Raw genomic sequence first — 22,120 nt, 5'->3', positions numbered from 1 at the left:
CTGACTGTACCCTCTGTGAAAGTATAGTAATTGCCAATTGATTGCTACCCTGCTTTCAACAATGCTCTGGATTATAACTGCTTCACAGACTGACCCAATCAAATTAAAGGTTTTTAAACCAATACATCCTGAGGTAGATGTAAGAGCTTTTTTTTCTAAATCTAGGAGGGCCCTTTTCAAACTTCTCCTTCCCCTTTTCTACCTTCTCCTTCCCCTTTTCTACCTTCTCCTTCCCCTTTTCTGTCTGGCAAATTAGCTGATCCACAATTTAGCCACTGAGTCTATCAATTCCTCCCAATTGCCCTTTCACTCAATCTCCACTTCTTTTGAGAGCAACCTTAGGTTTCTTAACTACTTAGCAAAGAAAAAACCCTGTGTCACTTTATTAGGCTTATAGTTGGACTTCCCAGGTGGTGTTAGTGGTTAAAAAAACAAACAAACAAACAACCTGCCTGCCAGTGCAGGAGGTGTAAGAGACACAGGTTCAATCCCTGGGACAGGGAGATCCCTTGGAAGAGGAAATGGCAACCCACTCCAGTATTCTTGCCTGGAGAATCCCATGGATAGAGCAGCCTGGAGGGCTACAGTCCATAAGGTTGAAAAGAGTCAGACATGATTGAAGCGTCTTAGCACAGCATGCACAGTAACATTTTATTCAAAGAGCTTTAAAATATTTTTTTCTCATTGCTTTTGTCTTGCATTCCTTTCTCTTGTGGAATAGCCATTCCATCAAGATGACCACAAGAACACATCATCTGTGTAAACTTCACCTGATTCTCTCCCTTGGGTGAAAACTTTCTGGGCCATGTGAGGCCATACATTCATCATTCCTTTGAATTCCTTTAGTATTTATTATATATCACTCTGCATTGTTATTTCCCTTTGTGTCCATATTCTTAACTGCAACCCAAAGAGATTGGGAGTTATTTTCTGGCATGTTCTATGTTTTGAAGACTTTGCTTAAAAAAAAAAAAAAAAAAAAAAATTACGTACTTTATAGTATATTTATTGGTTCCCGTCACCCTTTGACTAACCATTCCTATTTTTCTATTAATATCTTCTTTTGAAATCTACATCCCTTTGACTACTCTAACCCATTCACATTTATTTGTTTTTCTTCTCTAATTTCATAGCATTTTCCCTTACATTTATCAATATAGACTATCGTATTTCTAATTTTGAACTGTGGTGTTGGAGAGGACTCTTGAGAGTCACTTGGACTGCAAGGAGATCCAACCAGTCCATTCTGAAGGAGATCAGCCCTGGGAATTCTTTGGAAGGAATGATGCTAAAGCTGAAACTCCAGTACTTTGGCCACCTCATGCTAAGTTGACTCATTGGCAAAGACTCTGATGCTGGGAGGGATTGGGGGCAGGAGGAGAAGGGGACGCCAGAGGATGAGATGGCTGGATGGCATCACTGACTCGATGGATGTGAGTTTGAGTGAACTCTGGGAGTTGGTGATGGACAGGGAGGCCTGGCCTGCTGCGATTCATGGGATCGCAAAGAGTTGGACACGACTGAGCGACTGAACTGAATGTAAATTTACATGTCTGCCTCTATATATTTAAAGGCAAGTATCCTGTCTATCGGAGAAGGCAATGGCACCCCACTCCAGTACTCTTGCCTGGAAAATCCCATGGACAGAGGAGCCTGGTAGGCTGCAGTCCATGGGGTCGAAAAGAGTCAGACATGACTGAGCGACTTCACTTTCACTTTTCACTTTCATGCATTGGAGAAGGAAATGGCAACCCACTCCAGTGTTCTTGCCTGGAGAATCCCAGGGACGGGGGAGTCTGGTGGGCTGCAGTCCGTGGGGTCGAATAGAGTTCGACACGACTGAAGCAACTTAGCAGCAGCAGCAGCAGTATCCTGTCTATGATTTATTTTGCAACCATTCTGCATTCACTGAGAGTTTTCTCTGATGCCAGTTATCATCCTTTTCCCCAACAGATACCAGGGATTGAGAGAATCTTAAACAGTTAGTACATGTGTTGTAATAGATAAATGTATGAAAAATATTTTATTCAGAACAAATATTTACTGATATTGTTCATGTTCAATAAATATTTTATTATTTTCTTGGATTAATAATAAGTATAGAAGATTCATGTATATTTGCAATTTTAGGCACCATTTATCTGACCAGTTGCAGTAGTATGAATTTATGAAGAATAGACTTAGCTACTGAGTACCTACATTTCAGTTAACTTGTTGAAATTATTTGTAATATTTAGTTTTCACTTTCCCAGTATATAAAATGAGGCATTTGGTTAACTGAAAGCTGTTGATTTTGCACTAAACAAATCATGTCTTTCAAATGAGTCTGAGTGAGAAAATTAAATACATTTTTTCCATGAGATTTACACTTTTATGTGCAAGTCAGAACTGGCCTGCATAGCGGGTGAAATAATGCTACATGGTTCAGGCTCCTAGGCCCCCATGTTTCATAAATGTCTATAATATATCTCAAAAACATTGTACACACTGTGACAGAATCCAGAATCCAATAACTCTCTGCCTGGGAAAAGTAGTTTCCCTTTTTTGAAAAGCTTGTCTGTTTTGGTGAAATCATATAATCACTGGATGAATAAGAAATCTGAAATAAAGGCACAGGCATCCTTCCTTTATCCTGACCTTGCTTCTTAACTTATCAGAGTCACCTAGTTGGCCAGCCAGCATGCTCTTTTTTTTTGCCAAATTTATTTTTTAATCATTCGATGTGACAAAAAATTGCCATTAGTACCAGAATACTTAGACAGCAATAATGGTTTGCCACATTGAAAGGAAATGTCTCTAGAGCTTTGTCTGTGGGAGATCAGAGTCCTGTCAAAACATTCTATTCCGTTGGATTAATCTCTTAAATATGTTAGAATACTTCCATTTATAGAACTCTCTTGTGACTTATAAGCAGTGATATTCAGGTACTGACAAATGGATTGATAAAATCTTTCTGTGGCTTAACGATAGAAATAGAGCAAGACAAGCTAGGCTTTTTCTTTTTCTTTTTGCACTAGTTATACAGGAATACATTGGTCTTAAGGGGTCAAACCATTTCTCCTTTGAATTTATATGATTCTATGATTTGCCCTTCCATTCTGTGATGCTGAAAGAATTTTTTAAATATTAGGCAGTGATTTTTTTTTCTGATATAGGAATTTTTAAAACAAATATTGTATGAGATTGTGTTTATCTTATGCCTAGGACATTAGCATCTGGAGACACATACTGTTATATATTATATGAAAACCACTGCAAAAGGTATTATAGAAGATAATACACTTCATAATTCCACATAGCATCCGAAAAAATTCCAAGATACTTCTTGACTAACCACCTTTTATTGCAATTAACATAAGTAGTGCTCCTTTTCTTAAAATCTGTTTTTATAAATATTTTAACACAATTATATTAAGATTTTTCATTCAATATGGCAAAGATATTGGCTAACCTCCATAATAAGACTATTAAAATTGTAGTAGAGAAATAAAATGACATTATTAAAGAGACTATGAGGACAGCAATTTAGCAAATCTTTAGATTTTATAATATGGAAGCGACTTTTGCTTCCATTCATTATTATTTCATTGGTAAAGGAATTGACCCCCATGAAAGAAAAAACACTGGAAAAAAATACCTGAAACAGCTGTTTAGATATTGGACAAAAGGCAAACAAATGGAAAGAATGGAAACAAAAGAGGCCATATCTACTCTTACCCTGGCTTCCTACCTGGAGGCACTTTTGGCAACACCACAGAGAAGGGGAAAAACCAAGCAGAACATAATAGTTGTAATGGAGTTAGGAGACTGAGATCAAAGTTCAGCCGGCCTGGGACACTGGAAGATTACTGAAAGTGAAAGTGAAGTCGCTCAGTTGTGTCTGACTCTTTGCGACCCCATGGACTGTAGCCCACCAGGCTCCTCCCTCCATGGGATTCTCCAGGCAAGAGTTCTGGAGTGGGCTGCCTCTGAGCCACCAGGGATGTAACAGTGAAAAATAGGAGCTTCTGAAATCTGCCTAGGGGCCTACTGGAGTCTGTTGCTAAGTAGTTTATGCATAGGGCGAAATTCCCAAAACACAAAGCAAACTATCAGTGACATAAAATGAAATCACTGAACAGTATATAATGTTAGGAAATATTTAATTTCTAATTAAGTGGAGAGAATTTGTTGAAACTTGGGGCATTCTGTAGATGCTCCAAAAGGGTTATATTTTCTAGGAGGACTAAACACTATATACTCAAGAAATACCTTAACAAAGCTGATGTATAAACCTTGCTGCTCTACAGTTAACTTTATTCCAAAGCAATGATTGCTTTTCAAAAACAACAGAATCCAGACAACATCTATTATTCACAATATCCAACATGTTCAAAAAGAAGGAAACTCTTAACCTAGCAAAGGACACCTATGCTTTGCTATGCTAAGTCACTTCAGTCATGTCCAACTCTGTGCGACCCCATAGACAGCAGCCCACCAGGCTCCCCCATCCCTGGGATTCTCCAGGCAAGAACACTGGAGTGGGTTGCCATTTACTTCTCCAATGCATGAAAGTGAAAAGTGAAAGTGAAGTTGCTCAGTCGTGTCCGACTCTTATCGACCCCATGGACTGCAGCCTACCAGGCTCCTCCATCCATGGGATTTTCCAGGCAAGAGTACTGGAGTGGGTTGCCATTGCCTTCTCCTAGAGGACATCTATTTTTTTTTAAAAAATACATCTAACCTTGTATATATATATATCACTTTCCTGGTGGCTCAGATGGTAAAGCGTCTGTCTGCTGCTCCTGCTGCTGCTAAGTCACTTCAGTTGTGTCCGACTCTGTGCGACCCCATAGACAGCAGCCCACCAGGCTCCCCCGTCCCTGGGATTCTCCAGGCAAGAACGCTGGAGTGGGTTGCCATTTCCTTCTCCAATGCATGAAAGTGAAAAGTGAAAGTGAAGTCGCTCAGTCGTGTCCAACCCTCAGCGACCCCATGGACTGCAGCCTACCAGGCTCCTCTGACCATGGGATTTTCCAAGCAAGAGTACTGGAGTGCGGTGCCATTGCCTTCTCCAAAAGGACACCTATTTTTTTTTTTTTTTAATACATCTAACCTTGTATATATATATATCACTTTCCTGGTGGCTCAGGTGGTAAAGTGTCTGTCTGCTGCTGCTGCTGCTAAGTCACTTCAGTCGTGTCTGACTCTGTGTGACCCCATAGATGGCAGCCCAGCAGACTCCCCTGTCCCTGGGATTCTCCAGGCAAGAACTCTGGAGTGGGTTGCCATTTCCTTCTCCAATGCGTGAAAGTGAAAAGTAAAAGTGAAGTCACTCAGTCATGTCCAACCCTCAGCGACCCCATGGACTGCAGCCTACCAGGCTCCTCTGTCCATAGGATTTTCCAGGCAAGAGTACTGGAGTGGGGTGCCATTGCCTTCTCCAAAAGTGTCTGTCTACAATGCGGGGAGATCTGGGTTCTAGCCCTGGGTTGGGAAGATACTCTGGAGAAGGAAATGGCAATCTACTCCAGTACTATAGCCTGCAAAATCCCATGGGCAGAGGATCCTGGTAGGCTACAGTCTATGGGGTTGCAAAGAGTCGGACAAGACTGAGCAACTTCACTTTCAGCCTTGTATATGGGCTTCCTTGATAGCTCAGTTGGTAAAGAATCCACCTGCAATGCAGGAGACCCTCATTCAATTATGATGAAAGACTATTTCTTAATTTAGGGAACTTGACCAGGATGTCTGTTCTCACTATTTACAGACAATAATGTCTTGGGTTTTCCAGCTATTTTAATAAGGTGATATAACAATATAGAGAATAGAAAATAATTGATAAATTTGTTTTTATTTTCTTTTATTTATTTATTTACTTTACAATATTGTATTGGTTTTGCCATACATCAACATGCATCGGCCATGGGTGTACATGTGTTCCCCATCCTGAACCCCACTCCCAACTCCTTCCCCATACCATCCCTCTGGGTCATCCCAGTGCACCAGCCCCCAGCTTCCTGTATCCTGCATCGAACCTGGACTGGTGATACGTTTCTTATATGATATTATACATGTTTTTATTTTCAAATACCAATGTCATTTATGCAGAAGAGCCTAAGGAATCTCCAAAAAGCTATTATAACTGGTAAAGGAATTTAGTAAGTAATAATAAAGATGTAGAGAAACTAGAGCCCTCATACAATGAAAATGAACATGTAAAATGAATCAATCCCTTTAGAAAATAATTTAGTAGTTTATTAAAATGTTAAACATATACTTAACATAAAATCCCCAAATTCCAGAACTAGGTAGTGACCACTTAGGACATATGAAAACATATGTACATATAAAGACTTTCTGCGAATAATTATAATGGTTTAATTGTAATAACTCCAAATGGAAACTATCTAAATATATATCAACTGGCGAATGAGTAAGCTAGATCCACATAATGAAATACTAATTAGAAATAAAAACTATTGATATATGTATGTATAATATATAATGTATATATATGATATATAATATATTTATATATAAATATACATATATGAGGGTCCTGGAGTCTCCAGCGGGGGCGGGGGTTGGTGGCGGCCCACTGCAGGGTTGGGGGCACTGAGTATAGCAATGCATGCATGGGACCTTTTGAAGGAGGTCACAGTTATCCTCATTACCTCCACCATAGTTTGGCCTCAGGTCAAATAATAGGGAGAGAACACAGCCCCAGCCATCAACATAAAATTGGACTAAAGATTTACTGAGCAGGGCCCTGCCCGTCAGAACAAGACCCGTTCCCCCTCAGTCTCCCCCATCAGGAAGCTTCCGTAAGCTTCTTATCCTTCTCATCAGAGGGCTGCTGCTGCTGCTGCTGCTAAGTCGCTTCAGTCGTGTCCAACTCTGTGCGACCCCATGGACTGCAGCATACCAGGCTCCTCCGTCCATGGGATTTTACAGGCAAGAGTACTGGAGTGGGTGCCATTGCCTTCTCTGTCATCAGAAGGCAGACAGACTGAAAACCACAATCACAGAAAACTAACCAATCTGATCACATGGACCACAGCCTTGGCTAACTCAGTGAAATTATGAGCCATGCCATGTAGGGCCACCCAAATGGATAGGTCATGGTGGAGAGTTCTGACAAAATGTGGTCCACTGGAGAAGGGAGTGGCAAACCACTTCAATATTCTTGCCTTGAGAACCCTATGAACAGTATGAAAAGGCAAAAAAATAGGACACTGAAAGATGAACTCCCCAGGTTGGTAGGTGCCCATGTGCTACTAGAGATCAGTGGAGAAATAACTCCAGAAAGAATGAAGAGATGGAGCCAAAGCAAACCAATAGCCAGCTGTGGATGTGACTAGTGATGGAAGTCAAGTCTGATGCTGTAAAGAGCGATATTGCATAGGAAACCGGAATGTTAGGTCCATGAATCAAAGCAAATTGAAAGTGGTCAAACAGGAGATGGCAAGAGTGAACATCAACATTTTAGGAATCTGCAAACTAAAATGGACTGGAATGGGTGAATTTAACTCAGATGACCATTATATCTACTACTGTGGGCAAGAATCCCTTAGAAGAAATGGAGTAGCCCTCATAGTCAACAAAAGAGTCTGAAATGCAGTACTTGGATGCAACCTCAAAAATGACAGAATGATCTCTGTTCATTTCAAAGGCAAACCATTCAATACCATGGTAATCTAAGTCTAGGCCCCAACCAGTAATGCTGAAGAAGCTGAAGTTGAACGGTTTTATGAAGACCTACAAGACCTTCTAGAACTAACACCCCAAAAAGATGTCCTTTTCATTATAGGGGACCAGAATGCAAAAGTAGGGAGTCAAGAAATACCTGGAGAAACAGGCAAATTTGTCCTTGGAGTACAGAATGAAGCAGGGCAAAGACTAATAGAGTTTTGCCAAGAGAATGCACTGGTCATAGCAAACACCTTCTTGTGACCACACAAGAGAAGGCATCACAGGACATTACAGGATGGTCAATACTGAAATCAGACTGACTATATCCTTTGTAGCCAAAGATGGAGAAGCTCTATACAGTCAGCAAAAACAAGACCAGGAGCTGACTGTAGCTCATTACATGAACTGCTTATTACCAAATTTAGACTTAAATGGAAGAAAGTAGGGAAAACCACTAGACCATTCAGGTATGACCTAAATCAAATCCCTAATGATTATACAGTGAAAGTGACAAATAGGTTCTGGGGATTAGATCTGATAGAGTGCTTGAAGAACTATGGATAAGGTTTGGGACATTGTATAGGAGGCAGTGATCAAGACAATCCCCATGAAAAAGAAATCCAAAAAGGCCAAATCGCTGTCTGAAGAGCCTTTACAAATAGCTGTGAAAAGAAGAGAAGCAAAAGGGAAATGAGAAAAGGTAAAATATACACATCTGAATGCAGAGTTCCAAAGACTAGCAAGGAGATATAAGAAAGCCGTACTCAGTAATCAATGCAAAGAAATAGAGAAAAGCAACAAATGGGAAATACTAGAGATCTCTTTAAGAAAATTAGAGATAACAGGAACATTTCATGCAAAGATGGGCACATAAAGGACAGAAATGGTATGGACCTAACAGAAGCAGAAGATATTAAGAAGAGGTGGCAAGAATACACAAAAGAACTATACAGAAAAGATCTTCATGACCCAGATAATCATGATGGTGTGATCAGTCACCTAGAGCCAGATATTCTGTAATGCAAAATCAAGTGGGCCTTAGGAAGCATCACTATGAACAAAGCTAGTGGATGTAATGGAATTCCAACTGAGTTATTTTAAATCCTAAAAGATGATGCTGTGAAAGTGATGCACTCAATATGCCAGAAAATTTGGAAAACTCAGCAGTGGCCACAGGACTGGAAAGGGTCAGTTTTCGTTCCAATCCCAAAAAAAGGCAATGCCAAAAATTGTTCAAACTACTGCACAGTTGCATTCATCTCACATGCTAGCAAAGTAATGCTCAAAATTCTCCAAGCCAGGCTTCAACAGTACATGAACTGTGAACTTCCAGATGTTCAAGTGGATTTAGAAAAGGTAGAGGAATGAAATCAAGTTGCCAGTATCCACCATATTATCAAAAAGGCAAGAGAGTTCCAGAAAAACATCTATTTCTGCTTTATTGACTGTGCCAAAGCCTGTGACTGTGTAGATCACAACAAACTGGAAAATTCTTAAAGAGATGAGAATACCACACCACCTGACCTGCCTCCTGAGAAATCTGTATGCAAGTCAGAAGCAACAGTTAGGACTGGAAATGGAACAACGGACTGGTTCCAAAAAGGAAAAGGAGTACGTCAAGGCTGTGTATTGTCACCCTGCTTATTTAACTTATTTGCACAGTACATCATGAGAAACGCAGGGCTGGAGGAAGCACAAGCTGGAATCAAGATTGGTGGGAGAAATGTCAATAACCTCAGATATGCAGATGACACCACCCTTATGACAGAAAGTGAAGAGGAACTAAAAAGACTCTTGATGAAAGTGAAAGAGGAGAGTGAAAAGGTTGGCTTAAAGATCAACATTCAGAAAACTAAGATCGTGGCATCTGGTCCCATCACTTCATGGCAAATAGATGGGGAAATAGTGGCTGACTTTATTTTTTTGGGCTCCAAAATCACTGCAGATGGTGACCACAGCCATGAAATTAAAAGATGCTTACTTCTTGGAAGGAAATTTATGACCAACCTAGACAACATATTAAAAAGCAGAGACATTACTTTGTCAACAAAGGCCCATCTAGTCAAGGCTATGGTTTTCCAGTGGTCATGTATGGATGTGAGAGTTGGATTGTGAAGAAAGCTGAGCACTGAAGTATTGATGCTTTTGAACTGCAGTGTTGGAGAAGACTCTTGAGAGTGCTTTAGACTGCAAGGAGATCCAACAAGTCCATCCTAAAGGAGATCAGTCCTGGTTGTTCATTGGAAGGACTGATGCTGAAGCTGAAACTCCAATACTTTGGCCACGTGATGCAAAGAGTTGACCCATTGGAAAAGACCCTGATGCTGGGAGGGATTGGGGGCAGGAGGAGAAGGGGACGACAGAGGATGAGTTGGCTGGATGGCATCACCGACTCGATTGACATGAGTTTGGGTAAACTCCAGGAGTTGGTGATGGACAGGGAGGCTTGAAATGCTGTGATTCATGGGGTTGCAAAGAGTTGAATACTACTGAGTGACTGAAATGAACTGAACTGATACCAAAGTAAAACATGTATTTCTGCTTTGTTGACTATGCCAAAGCCTTTGACTGTGTGGATCACAATAAACTGTGGAAAATTCTGAAAGAGATGGGAATATCAGACCACCTGACCTGCCTTTTGAGAAACCTGTATGCAGGTCAGGAAGCAACAGTTAAAACTGGACATGGAACAACAGACTGTTTCCAAAAAGGAAAAGGAGTACATCAAGGGTGTATACTGTCACCCTGCTTATTTAACTTATATGCAGAGTACATCATGAGAAATGCTGGGCTGGATGAAGCAAAAGATGGAATCAAGATTGCCAGGAGAAATATCAATAACCTCAGATATCCAGATGACATCACACTTATAGAAGAAAATGAAGAAGATCTAAAGAGCCTCTTGATAAAAGTGAAAGAGGAGTCGAAAAAGTTGGCGTAAAGCTCAACATTCAGAAACCTAAATTCATGGCATCTGGTCCCATCAGTTCATGGCAAATAGATGGGGAAACAGTGGAAACAGTGTCTGACTTTATTTTGGGGGCTTCCAAAACCACTGCAGATTGTGATTGCAGCCATGAAATTAAAAGACACTAATTCTTTGGAAGCAAAGTTATGACCAACATAGACAGCATTTTAAAAAGCAGAAGCATTACTTTGCCAGCAAAAGTCCATCTAGTCAAGGCTTTGGTTATTCCAGTCGTCACATATGGATGTGAGAGTTGGACTACAAAGAAAGCTGAGCACTGAATAATTGGTGCTTTTGAACTGTGGTGTTGGAGAAGACTCTTGAGAGTCCCTTCGACTGCAAGCAGATACAACCAGTCCTAAAGGAATCAGTCCTGCGTGTTCATTGGAAGGACTGATGCTGAAGCTGAGACTCTAATACTTTGGCCACCTGATGCGAAGAGCTGACTCATTAGAAAAGGCCCTGATGCTGGGAAAGATTGAGGGCAGGAGGGAAGGGGACCACAGAGGATAAGATGGTTGGATGGCATCACCGAGTCAGTGGCACATGAGTTTGGGTGAACTCCAGGAGTTGGTGATGGACAGGGAGGCCTGGCATGCTGCGGTTCATGGGGTCACAGAGAGTCAGACACAACTGAGTGACTGAACTGAAGTGAACTGATACCAAAGTATAATACCATGAAATTTCAGGGTACCAAAGAAAATTTTTCCAAGAAGAGTTAGAATATCACTTCACAAAGTAGTCAAATAAATAACTTGAAATCTGACTCTTAGAATTTTTATTAGAAACTTGATGATAAAAGAAAATCATGGAGACAGACACTGCAAAAAAGCTTTTTGAACTTACCAATGTTACTTAACAATATCTTTAATTATATTATTAATAATGGAACTCTGAAAGCATATTTTTAATGCACTTTTCTAAGAAAGTTTCTTAAAGATGTTTTCCAGTTAAACTGAAATAAATAGAAACACATGAGCTTACTATTTTACAAATACTGCAACTCAAGTCTAGATATAAAGAAAAGAATTTGGCCTTGATTACAATAGTTAGCAAATATATGTCAAGAAGAATGTCTTTAAAGAAAAGGCTGATGAATTCCAAACATAATATAGAATGACTGCTGCTGCTACTGCTGCTAAGTCACTTCAGTCGTGTCTGATTCTGTGCGACCCCATAGATGGCAGCCCACCAGGCTCCCCCACCCCTGGGATTCTCCAGGCAAGAACACTGGAGTGGGTTGCCATTTCCTTCTCCAATGTATGAAAGTGAAAATGAAAGTGAAGTCGCTCAGTTGTGTCTGACTCTTGGTGACCCCATGGACTGCAGCCTACCAGGCTCCTCCGTCCATGGGATTTTATAGGCAAGTGTACTGGAGTGGGGTGCCATCGCCTTCTCTGATAGAATGACTAGTAATAGATAAAAACTGTAAAAAGAATAACTTAAAGTCCATCAACAAGTGAATGGAAAAACTGTAGTATTGGTATATGTGCTCAGTAGCATCTGACTCTTTTTGATCCCATGGACTGTAGCCCGCCAGGCTTCTCTGTCCATGGAATTTTCCCTGAAGTGGGTTGTCATTTCCTATTCCAGGAGATCTTTCCAACCCAGGCATCGAATCCCTCTCTCTTGGGTCTTCTGCATTGAGAAGTGGATTCTTTAACATTAGCACCACCTGGGAATAATAAAGGAATTACTGTTTTTTGCAACAACATGGATGAATCTCAATCACTATGTTGAGAAAAAAGGAAGTAAAGTGCCAGGTTTACATATTTTGTAAAGTTTTCAAAAATGCACATTAGCCTACACAGAAAGAAAGCTAATCAGTGGTTTCTTGGAGATAGAAGTAAAAAAAGGTATAGTTTACAAAGTGGCATGATGGAATTTGGGAATGTCCTGGAAAGATCTGTTATCTTAATTGTGGTAATACTTGCACAGGTTTATACATATGTCAAAGTAGAAGCAATTGTGCACTTTTAACAAGCGAAATTTAATACATTTCAATTATAGCTCAAAGAAACTGTAAAAACAAAAAAAAATAAAATCATATTTGAGTTGAGAATACACTTGACTAGCTTTTCTCTTCTCCAACATGTCCCTGATTACAAAAATCCACTTGGTTATTCAGTAAGATGTCAAAGCTCTGGTCCTATTGAGCATCAAGGAAAGATAAATGTGTCTTCTATTATGCAGGTATGGAAATATATTTTGTAAATAACTTTTTTAAATAAGAAAAAAATCAAACCTTTGTAGTATACTAAGCACATTGTAAATGTGTTAATTCTCCATCTCTTGTAACCACTTAAGGACAGCCATCTTTTGGAAGGATGATTTTTGAGGGATTTGTTTTTAAACTCTGTAAAACTTTTTTTTTTTTTTTTTGCTTGAATTTGAGGTTAAACTTTTAGTAATAAATCAGAGACTATAAGTGCATACAAATTTTTTATGTGTCCTGATGTTTCAGTTATTTATTGCTCTGTAACAAATGGCCCTAAATTTTCTTGTGTAAATAATAATAATTATTTTACTCAAAAATTTCATCTTGGACAGGAGTCAGTGGAAGCAAATCATGTCATTTCACAAGGTGTCACTTAGGCCAGCTCAACTGCTGCAGACTGAAATCACATGAAGACTGTCCTGTTTACACTTTTGTGGTTGATTTTGGTAGTCCGCTCGGATCTCAGCTGAAGCCCTCGGTCAGAACATCCACATATGGCTGCTCTGTATCCTCATAGACCGTTAGCTGGTTTCCAGGAGCTACCATTCTGCAAAACCAGGTGGACGCTGCTAATTAGTTATCTCGTGCTATGTAAATACCTCCAAACTTAGTGGACTGAAACTACAACACGTTACCTCGCAGTTTCTTTGGGTCAGGAATCTGAACATATTTTAACAAAGTGTTAAACAGTGCTGTGTGAGAGTGTTTCACAGGCTATAACTCAGGTGTTAACTTGGGTTTTAGCCTTCCTAAGTTTGGGGAAATTAGCCAAGATGGTATGCTCAGGCACTCTCGCCCACGTTTTGCTAATAAAGACTTAACAGCCGAGCTCGCTGGTAGCACTGCGCATGCGCGTCACAAGGTACTCGCTTGGTCACGGCCTGCTTTGTACTGTAGGCCTGTATGTGCCCCACCTGAGAAGCAGCAGCATTACTGCTGCGTCAGGGCTGTGTCTGTTCAGTCATCCGGGAGAGGAGAGAATATAGCGTGTCTACTGCGTCACCCGGGATAGAGGCTGTGCTTGGCTGCCGTGCCAGCCAGGAGAGAATAAATGTATCTGCAGTTCCTACATCTCCTCGAGTCTCCTTCCGGCCTTAGTTCGTGCCTTGCCTACCCTGGTGTCAGCGCACCGTGTGAACAGCAAGACAATTGGCCTTGGCGTCAGGGACAGGATCAGCAATAAACTAAGGTTTGATTGGACACATTTCGTTCTAAACTTGCTCACTAGGTTGTTGGCACAATTGTTTCTAATAGGCTGTTGGACTGAAGGCAGTTGTTTCCCACTGGCTGTTGGCCAAAAGTCATCCTCGGTTCTTCAGTATGTGAGCCTCTGCAACTCGGTAACGTGCTCCAGCAATGTGTGCCTGCTGAGCAGGCAGTAGAGAGAAAGTCCAGTAAGAGAGAAATCAGTCTTCATTCCCATTATCTCATGACCATTAGGAATTCCTTTCTGAAAATAAGTATGATTATCAGTATCTTAAATATGAAGAAGAGAACGTTAGGAAATATTTGAGGATAAAATAGAAGACTTAAAAAAATATCTATTATTTTTCAGATTCTTTTCCATTATAGGCTATTATAAGATATTGAATAATGTTTTATATATGGTAGTATATATGTGTTAATACCAAATTTCAAATTTATCCCTCCCCCACCTGTTCCATTTAGTAACCATTAGTTTGTTTTCTATGTCTGTGAATCTATTTCTGTTTTGTAAACAAGTTCATTAGTATGATATTTTTAGATTCTGCATATAAGTGATACCATATGATATTCATCTTTGTCTGACTTCACTTACTGTGAAAATCTCTAGGCCTATCTATGTTGCTGCAAACGGCAGTATTTCATTCTCTTCTATGGCTTAGTGATATTCCATGTGAATAACATCATGTTTTCTTTATCCATTCATATGTTGATGGACATTTAGGTTGCTTTCATATCTTGACTATTATAAATAGTGCTATTGTAAACATTGGAGTGCATGTATCTTCTTAAATCAGTTTGCATCTTTTCCAGATATATGCTCACAAGTGGGATTGCTGGATCATATGGCAACTCTATTTTTAAAGGAAACTCCCTACTGTTCTCCATAGTGGTTGTACCAATTTACATTCTGACCAACAGTATAGGAGGGTTCCCTTTTCTCAGCACCTTCTCCAGAATTTATTGTAGACTTTTTAATCATGGCCATTCTGACCAATGTGAGCTGATTCCACATTTTCGTTCTGATTTACATTTTTCTTATAATTAGAGGCATTGAGCAATTTCTCATGTACCTCTTGGCCATCTATATGTCTTTTTTGGAGAAATGTCTGTTTAGATATTCTATTTTTGATTAGTTTGTTTGTTCTTTTGTTATTGATCTGTATGAGCTGTTTATATATTTTGAAAATTAAGCCCCTATTGGTCACATCATTTGCAAATATTTTCACCCATTTTGTAGATTGTCTTTTGTTTTGTTTATGGTTTCCTTTTGTATACAAAAGCTTGTGAGTTTATGTCCCATTTGTTTATTTGTGCTTTTATTTCTTTTGCCTTAGGAAACTGACCTATGAAACTACTGGTATGATTTCTATCAGAGAATGTTTTGCCTATGTTCTCTTATAGGAGTTTTATGGTGTCATGTCTTATACTTAACTCTTCGATGCGTTTTTAGTTTATTTCTATATATGGTGTGTGGACCTGTTCTAACTTCATTGATACATGTGTGGCTGTCCAACTTTCCCAACACCACTTGCTGAAGAGACTGTCTTTTCTCCTTTGTGCATTCTTGTATTCTTTGTAAAAGATTAACTGACCATTAATCTTGTGTGAACATATTTCTGGGCTGTCTGTTCTGTTCCATTGATCCACATCTTTTGTGTGTGCACCAAGACCATGCTGTTCTCCTTACTATAGCTTTGTAGTATTATCTGCAGTCTGGACGTGTTATGCCTCCAGCTTTGGCTTTTTTCTCTCAGGATTGCTGTGTCAATTTGGGGTCTTCTGTGGTTCCATATACATTTTAGAATTATTTGTTTGAGTTTTGTGAAAAATGTCATGGGTAAATTGATAGAGATTGCATTAAACCTGAGGAGAAGGTAATGGCACCCCACTCCAGTACTCTTGCCTGGAAAATCCCATGGACGGAGGAGCCTGGTGCACTACAGTCCATGGGGTCGCTAAGAGTCAGACACGACTGAGTAACTTCACTTTCACTTTTCACTTTCCTGCATTGGAGAAGGAAATGGCAACCCACTCCAGTGTTCTTGCCTGGAGAATCCCAGGGATGGGGAAGCCCGGTGGGCTGCCATCTATGGGGTCGCACAGAATCGGACACGACTGAAGTGACTTAGCAGCAACTAAACTTTGCTTTGAGTAGTATGGCCATTTTGACAATGTTAATTTTTCCAATGCAAGAACGTGGATTATCTTTCCATTTCTTTGAATCATCTTCAACTTCCTTTATTCATATTTTATAGTTTTCAGCATATGCCTTTCACCTCCTTGGGCAGGTTTATTTCAAAGTATTTTATTTTTTTTATACAATTTTAAGAGTTTTTTGTTTAACTTTCTCTTTTTGATATTTAATTGTTTAGTCTAAAGAAATGCACCCAATTTATATATGTTAATCTTGTATCCAGCTACCTTGCTGAATTTACCAATTCCAGTAGCTTTTGCATGGAGACTTTAGGGTTTTCTGTATATAGTATTATGTCATGTGCATGAAGTTTTACCTCTTTCCTTTCCATTTCAATACCTTTTATTTCTTTTTCTTTAAAAAAAAAAAAGTGGAGTATAGTTGCTTTACAATATTCTGTTATTTTCTGCTGTACAGCAAAGTGAATCAACTATACATATAGCCCCTCTTTTTTGTATTTCCTTCCCCCTTACATCACCAAAGAGCAGTGAGTAGAGTTCCCTGTGGTATACAATAGGTTCTCATTAGTTATCTATCTTATACATAGTAGTATGTATATGTCAATCCTAATTTCCCCATTCATCCTGCCTCCCTGTCTCTGTTCCGCTTGGTGTCCGTATGTCTGTTCTCTATGTCTGTACCTCTGTTTCTGCTTTGCAAATAGGTTCATCGCTACCATTTTTCTAGATTCCATATATATATATATATATATATATATGTTAATATGCGGTATTTGTTTTACTCTTTCTGACTTACTTCACTCTATATGAGTCTCTCAGTCCATGTGTATCTCTGTAAATGGCACGATTTTGTTCCTTTTTATGGCTGAGTAATATCTCATTGCATACATGTACCACATCTTTATTTGTTCCTCTGTTGATCATTCTTATCTGATTGCTGTGGTTAGGACTCCCAATACTATGTTAATTAGGAGTGTTGAGGGTGGGTATTCTTGTCTTGCTCCAGACTTTAGTGGGAAGGCTTTCAGCTTTTTATTGTTGAGTATTATGTTGTCTCTGAATTTGTCATAAATACCTTATATTATTATGTATGTCCCCTCTGTACCTTTTTGGTAAGAGTTTTTATCATGACTAAATGTTGAATTTGATCAAATACTTTTTCTGCATCTGTTGAGATGATCATGAGTTTCTTTGTCTTTTCTGTTGCTGATGTTGTATATTACATCACATGTTGGGCCATCCTTAAAACCCTGGGATGAATACAACTTGCTTATGGTATATGATCCTTTTTATGTATTGTTAGATCTGGTTTGCTAATATTTTGTTAAGGATTTTTGCATCTATATTCATCAAATATGTTATCCTGTAGTTTTATTTTTTGGTAGTCTCTTTATCTGGTTTTAGTATCAGGTTGATAGTGGCTTCATAGATTAACTTTGGAAGTTTTCCCTATGGAAGACCCTTTAAATTTGCCAGGTCTAAGGTAAAGAAATGACTGATAAACTTCCTGTCCTTGAAGACCTAATAATCTCACACTTCGTAATGAGAAACTCAGATACTAGAATTTTTTAAAGAGAGAGCAACAAAATGAAACTGAGGAGAAGGAGTAAGATACAAAAACAAAAGTGCAGAAAGATGGAGAAATGTGGAGAGGAGACTCAGCTCTTGAGAGAGTCTTGTTCCACATTATTATCCCTTACATGGTCAATGTACCAGATGTTATAGATCCACACAAAACTCATCAATTGTGCTCTTAGCTTTGCCCCCACCAAAAAAAAATCATGGATTGAAATTAACATTCCAGTTTTATGAACTGAGTCTAGAAGCATAAAATACTTTAGTGAATACTAGCTGTAAAGAAAGCTGTGCTACACTGAGGTTTAATATCATCTCCCTACACATCAGTTCAATTCCGTTCAGTCACTCAGTCGTGTCCGACTCTTTGCAACCCCATGAATCACAGCACGCCAGGCCTCCCTGTCCATCACCAACTCCCAGAGTTCACTCAGACTCCCGTCCATCGAGTCAGTGATGCCATCCAGCCATCTCATCCTCTGTCGTCCCCTTTTCCTCCTGCCCTCAATCCCTCCCAGCATCAGAGTCTTTTCCAATGAGTCAACTCTTTGCATGAGGTGGCCAAAGTACTGGAGTTTCAGCTTTAGCATCATTCCTTCCAAAGAAATCCCAGGGCTGATCTCCTTCAGAATGGACTGGTTGGATCTCCTTGCAGTCCAAGTGACTCTCAAGAGTCTTCTCCAACACCACAGTTCAAAAGCATCAATTCTTCGGTGCTCAGCCTTCTTCAGTCCAACTCTCACATCCTTACATGACCACAGGAAAAACCATCACCTAACAAGCACACACATACATTAACCCAGAATTTGTACTGCTAAATCTTTACTTAGGAGAAATAAAAATTTATGTTCATACAAAAAATATGTATATTTATAGATATTTCATTCATAATTGCCTCAAATTGGAAATAATGAAAATGTGCTTTAATTGGTGAATGAACAAACTGTGGTAAATTCTTACCATAGAAAAATCATATGGCGATTAGAAGGAGCAAACTGCAATAATTGCATGAACTCAAATGGCATATTCCAAGGGAAAGAAATCAGATTCAAATAGCTATATGCTTTCTATCTTGTCTGACTGTATGGTTTGTAGGACCCAGTGCAAAATGGAAATATGGAGCCTATTGTTCACAGAGTTAAGACTTTCTGTACAATTACAGTAGAGCAGTAAACCAAGCACAGAGCCTTCTAAGTATGGGGTCCTGTACGACCGCCTTAGTCAGAATCCCTTGAATCTGGCACTGACTATTTCATTTCATTATTATGACATTCTCAAAAGGCACATTTTCAGGAAAGAAAGAAGATCAGTTGCTGTCAGGGACTAGAGTGAAAGGGAGGAGTTCACTACAAAGAACATAAGGGAATTCACGAGGATGATCAGACTGCCCTCTGTCTTGCTAAGCATGGTGGCTACAAAATTATATGTGTATGTCAAAATTTATAGAACTGGCCACTAAAAAAGGAAAATTTTTTCTATGTAAATAATATAAATCTGACTTTTAAAAACCTGCATATATAAAAAGAGTGTATGTTAACATTTTATTGAATAATTCCAGAGAAATATGCTCATGCTTATGAACATCATACAACTCAAAGAAACAAACTATAATGGAAAGATCAGGGATAATGAGCTGGGTTGAATATCATCTTGGCTTTTTACTAGCAGGATGAAATAACTTCTGTCATTTAACCTCTTCGAGTCACAATTTCATTATCTCTAAAATCAGATGGCAATAAGGATCATCAAACTTACAGGAGGCTTATAAGGATCAAATAAAATAATACATGTAAAAATATTTTTCAAAACTGTGATACTGAAGCATTTTCAAACCAGCAGTGGTAATAAAAGCACAAACTTAATACCGTCTTTTTTCCCACAGATTTATTGTGTCATTCATGGTGCACAGCACTCATTCAGAAAAGACAATCAATCACAAATTCACCTTAGCAGTGTCCTATAGAGATGTAACTTAATATATAACACATTTGAAACCTGGAGAGAATTACTTGTTTTCACAGTCAGAGGGATACAGTGTTGGGGAAGAATCGATTTTCTACCTGGAGAACTGTATTACTCGAAGTAGGGAGTATTTTCCTCTATAAGGCTAAAATGAATGTACAAAGCAATATCATTCTCCTTTATTTTTAAATGTCATTGTCTAATTTTGACAGGTTTGGAAAGCTTCAAGTAGTATAAATAGTGTGACTAAACAACGTGCTAAGTTGCTTCGGTCATGTCCTCCTCTGTGACCCCATGGACTATAGGCTGCTAGGCTCCTCTGTCCATGGGATTCTCCAGGCATGAGTACTGGAGTGGGTTGCCATTTCCTTCTCCAGGGGATCTTCCTGACCCAGGGATTGAACAAGTATTTCTTACATATCCTGTATTAGCAGGCAGGTTCTTTACCACTAGGTAAAGGAGAAGGCAATGGCACCCTACTCCAGCACTCTTGCCTGGAAAATCCCATGGACGGAGGAGCCTGGTGGGCCGCAGTCCATGGGGTTGCTAAGAGTCGGACACGACTGAGCGACTTCACTTTCACTTTTCACTTTCATGCACTGGAGAAGGAAATGTCAACCCACTCCAGTGTTCTTGCCTGGAGAATCCCAGAGACGGGGGAGCCTCGTGGGCTGCCATCTATGGGGTCACACAGAGTCGGACACAACTGAAGCGACTTAGCAAAGACTAAACAATAATTGATTATAAATGTATACAAGGATTAAATAGTTAAAATTTGCACAGTTGATACAATTCTTGAGATACTTTTCAAGAAATGTAACTGGATACATAATAACAAGTGTAAATACTGCAAATATGCAGCTTAACAATTATTATATTGGAAATTTTCTAACTAGACCTATGACTTATATACTTTTAACTTGGAAGAGGAAAAGAGCTGAGTTCTGAGTTGCTTTATGTCCCCTTTGTGCCTGATAATGTAATTTCCATATAGCACCTTATCACACTGCAATATAAGTGGTTTATTTAGTACATATTGATAACTGTCTGGTGTATGAACTGATCATTGCAGGGTATGAGCCTTGTTTATTTGCTTTTCAGCCATAATACCTTTCCTAAAACATTGTATTCGTATAATGATTTTTGCTTTCACAGTAAGGAAAACCTGGTATAATGACGTTGGCAAAGTGGCAAATTGGATAGGGTGCTGACTCGTGCCAAAATACTGTTATAACTCTGTTTTCTTATTAGATATGCAACATTGGTTATGAGATTTAACCTTTGTTGAGTCCCTGTTTTCTGAACAATTCAGTGCCAAGAAAAATACTTGACTTGCAGCAATCTCTGAGTAAATATCAAGTACTTTCCCTAACACATCATGATAGACTACTTCACAGAAGTGATAAAATGGTCAAGTATAATAATGGATGTGAAATACAAAAATACTTTTTTTTGAATGTAAAGCTCTATTCCCAGATGGAAAGAGAGAAAGACTATTAGCCTCTTGAGAAAAAAAGGCCTTGACCACTAACACAACTTCTGTTACTAACCAGCTAAATTACCTTGGATAAGCTTTATACTATCTCTGGGTTTTTACTATAAAATAAAGTGTTCTAAATTTAGTTCTAATTTCTGAAATATTTGCTCCAATTAAAAAAGCTAAATACACATTTTATATAATGCTATTTGCCTCTATTTGAAAATATACAACTGGACACTTAACTAGAAAATTCAAGATTAGTGAAATATAAAGTGCTTCAGAGATTCCATTTTCAAACATATTCAAATTTTGCTATAGTATACCAACAAATGATTTTGTGGCATTAAACCATTTTGATTCTTTTAGCATATGATAAAGTAACACAGATTTTGTTATGTTTTAGTTTTAGTTAAAAAAAAAAAAATGCATGGTGCTGAAAGAGAAATATACCAAGAAAACTGTTTTGTTGCTGTTGTTGCATATGGGTTTTCATCTTTTTGTTATTGTTGGTGATATTGACAGTTTGTTCATATGTTTGTTTTTTCATTCTTCTGTTGATGTTACAGGATTGGTATTTTTGTCTCAACTATATTATAGAATTCATTAAAGCTGGATCATGGGTTATATATATATTTCAAATCTCCACACCAGCTAGACAGTGTCTTACACTTAGTAGTTGCTTAACAGATGTGCATAGGTTTATGGATTCAACTCTGATGTCAGTGCAATTAATCATACTTTTTTGAATATTGATCCATGATTAGGTTCAGATAAAGGACAGGCTAGACAACAAACTCCTTAAATTTCACTGTGGAATTTAAAAACAAACTGCTTCAAATTATTTGAGATTATAATGAGCTATAATCAATTATAGTTATTCATT

Source organism: Bos indicus x Bos taurus, chromosome 8 (assembly GCF_003369695.1).
Source record: "Bos indicus x Bos taurus breed Angus x Brahman F1 hybrid chromosome 8, Bos_hybrid_MaternalHap_v2.0, whole genome shotgun sequence".
NCBI lineage: Eukaryota > Metazoa > Chordata > Mammalia > Artiodactyla > Bovidae > Bos > Bos indicus x Bos taurus.
This window is presented reverse-complemented; position numbering follows the sequence as displayed.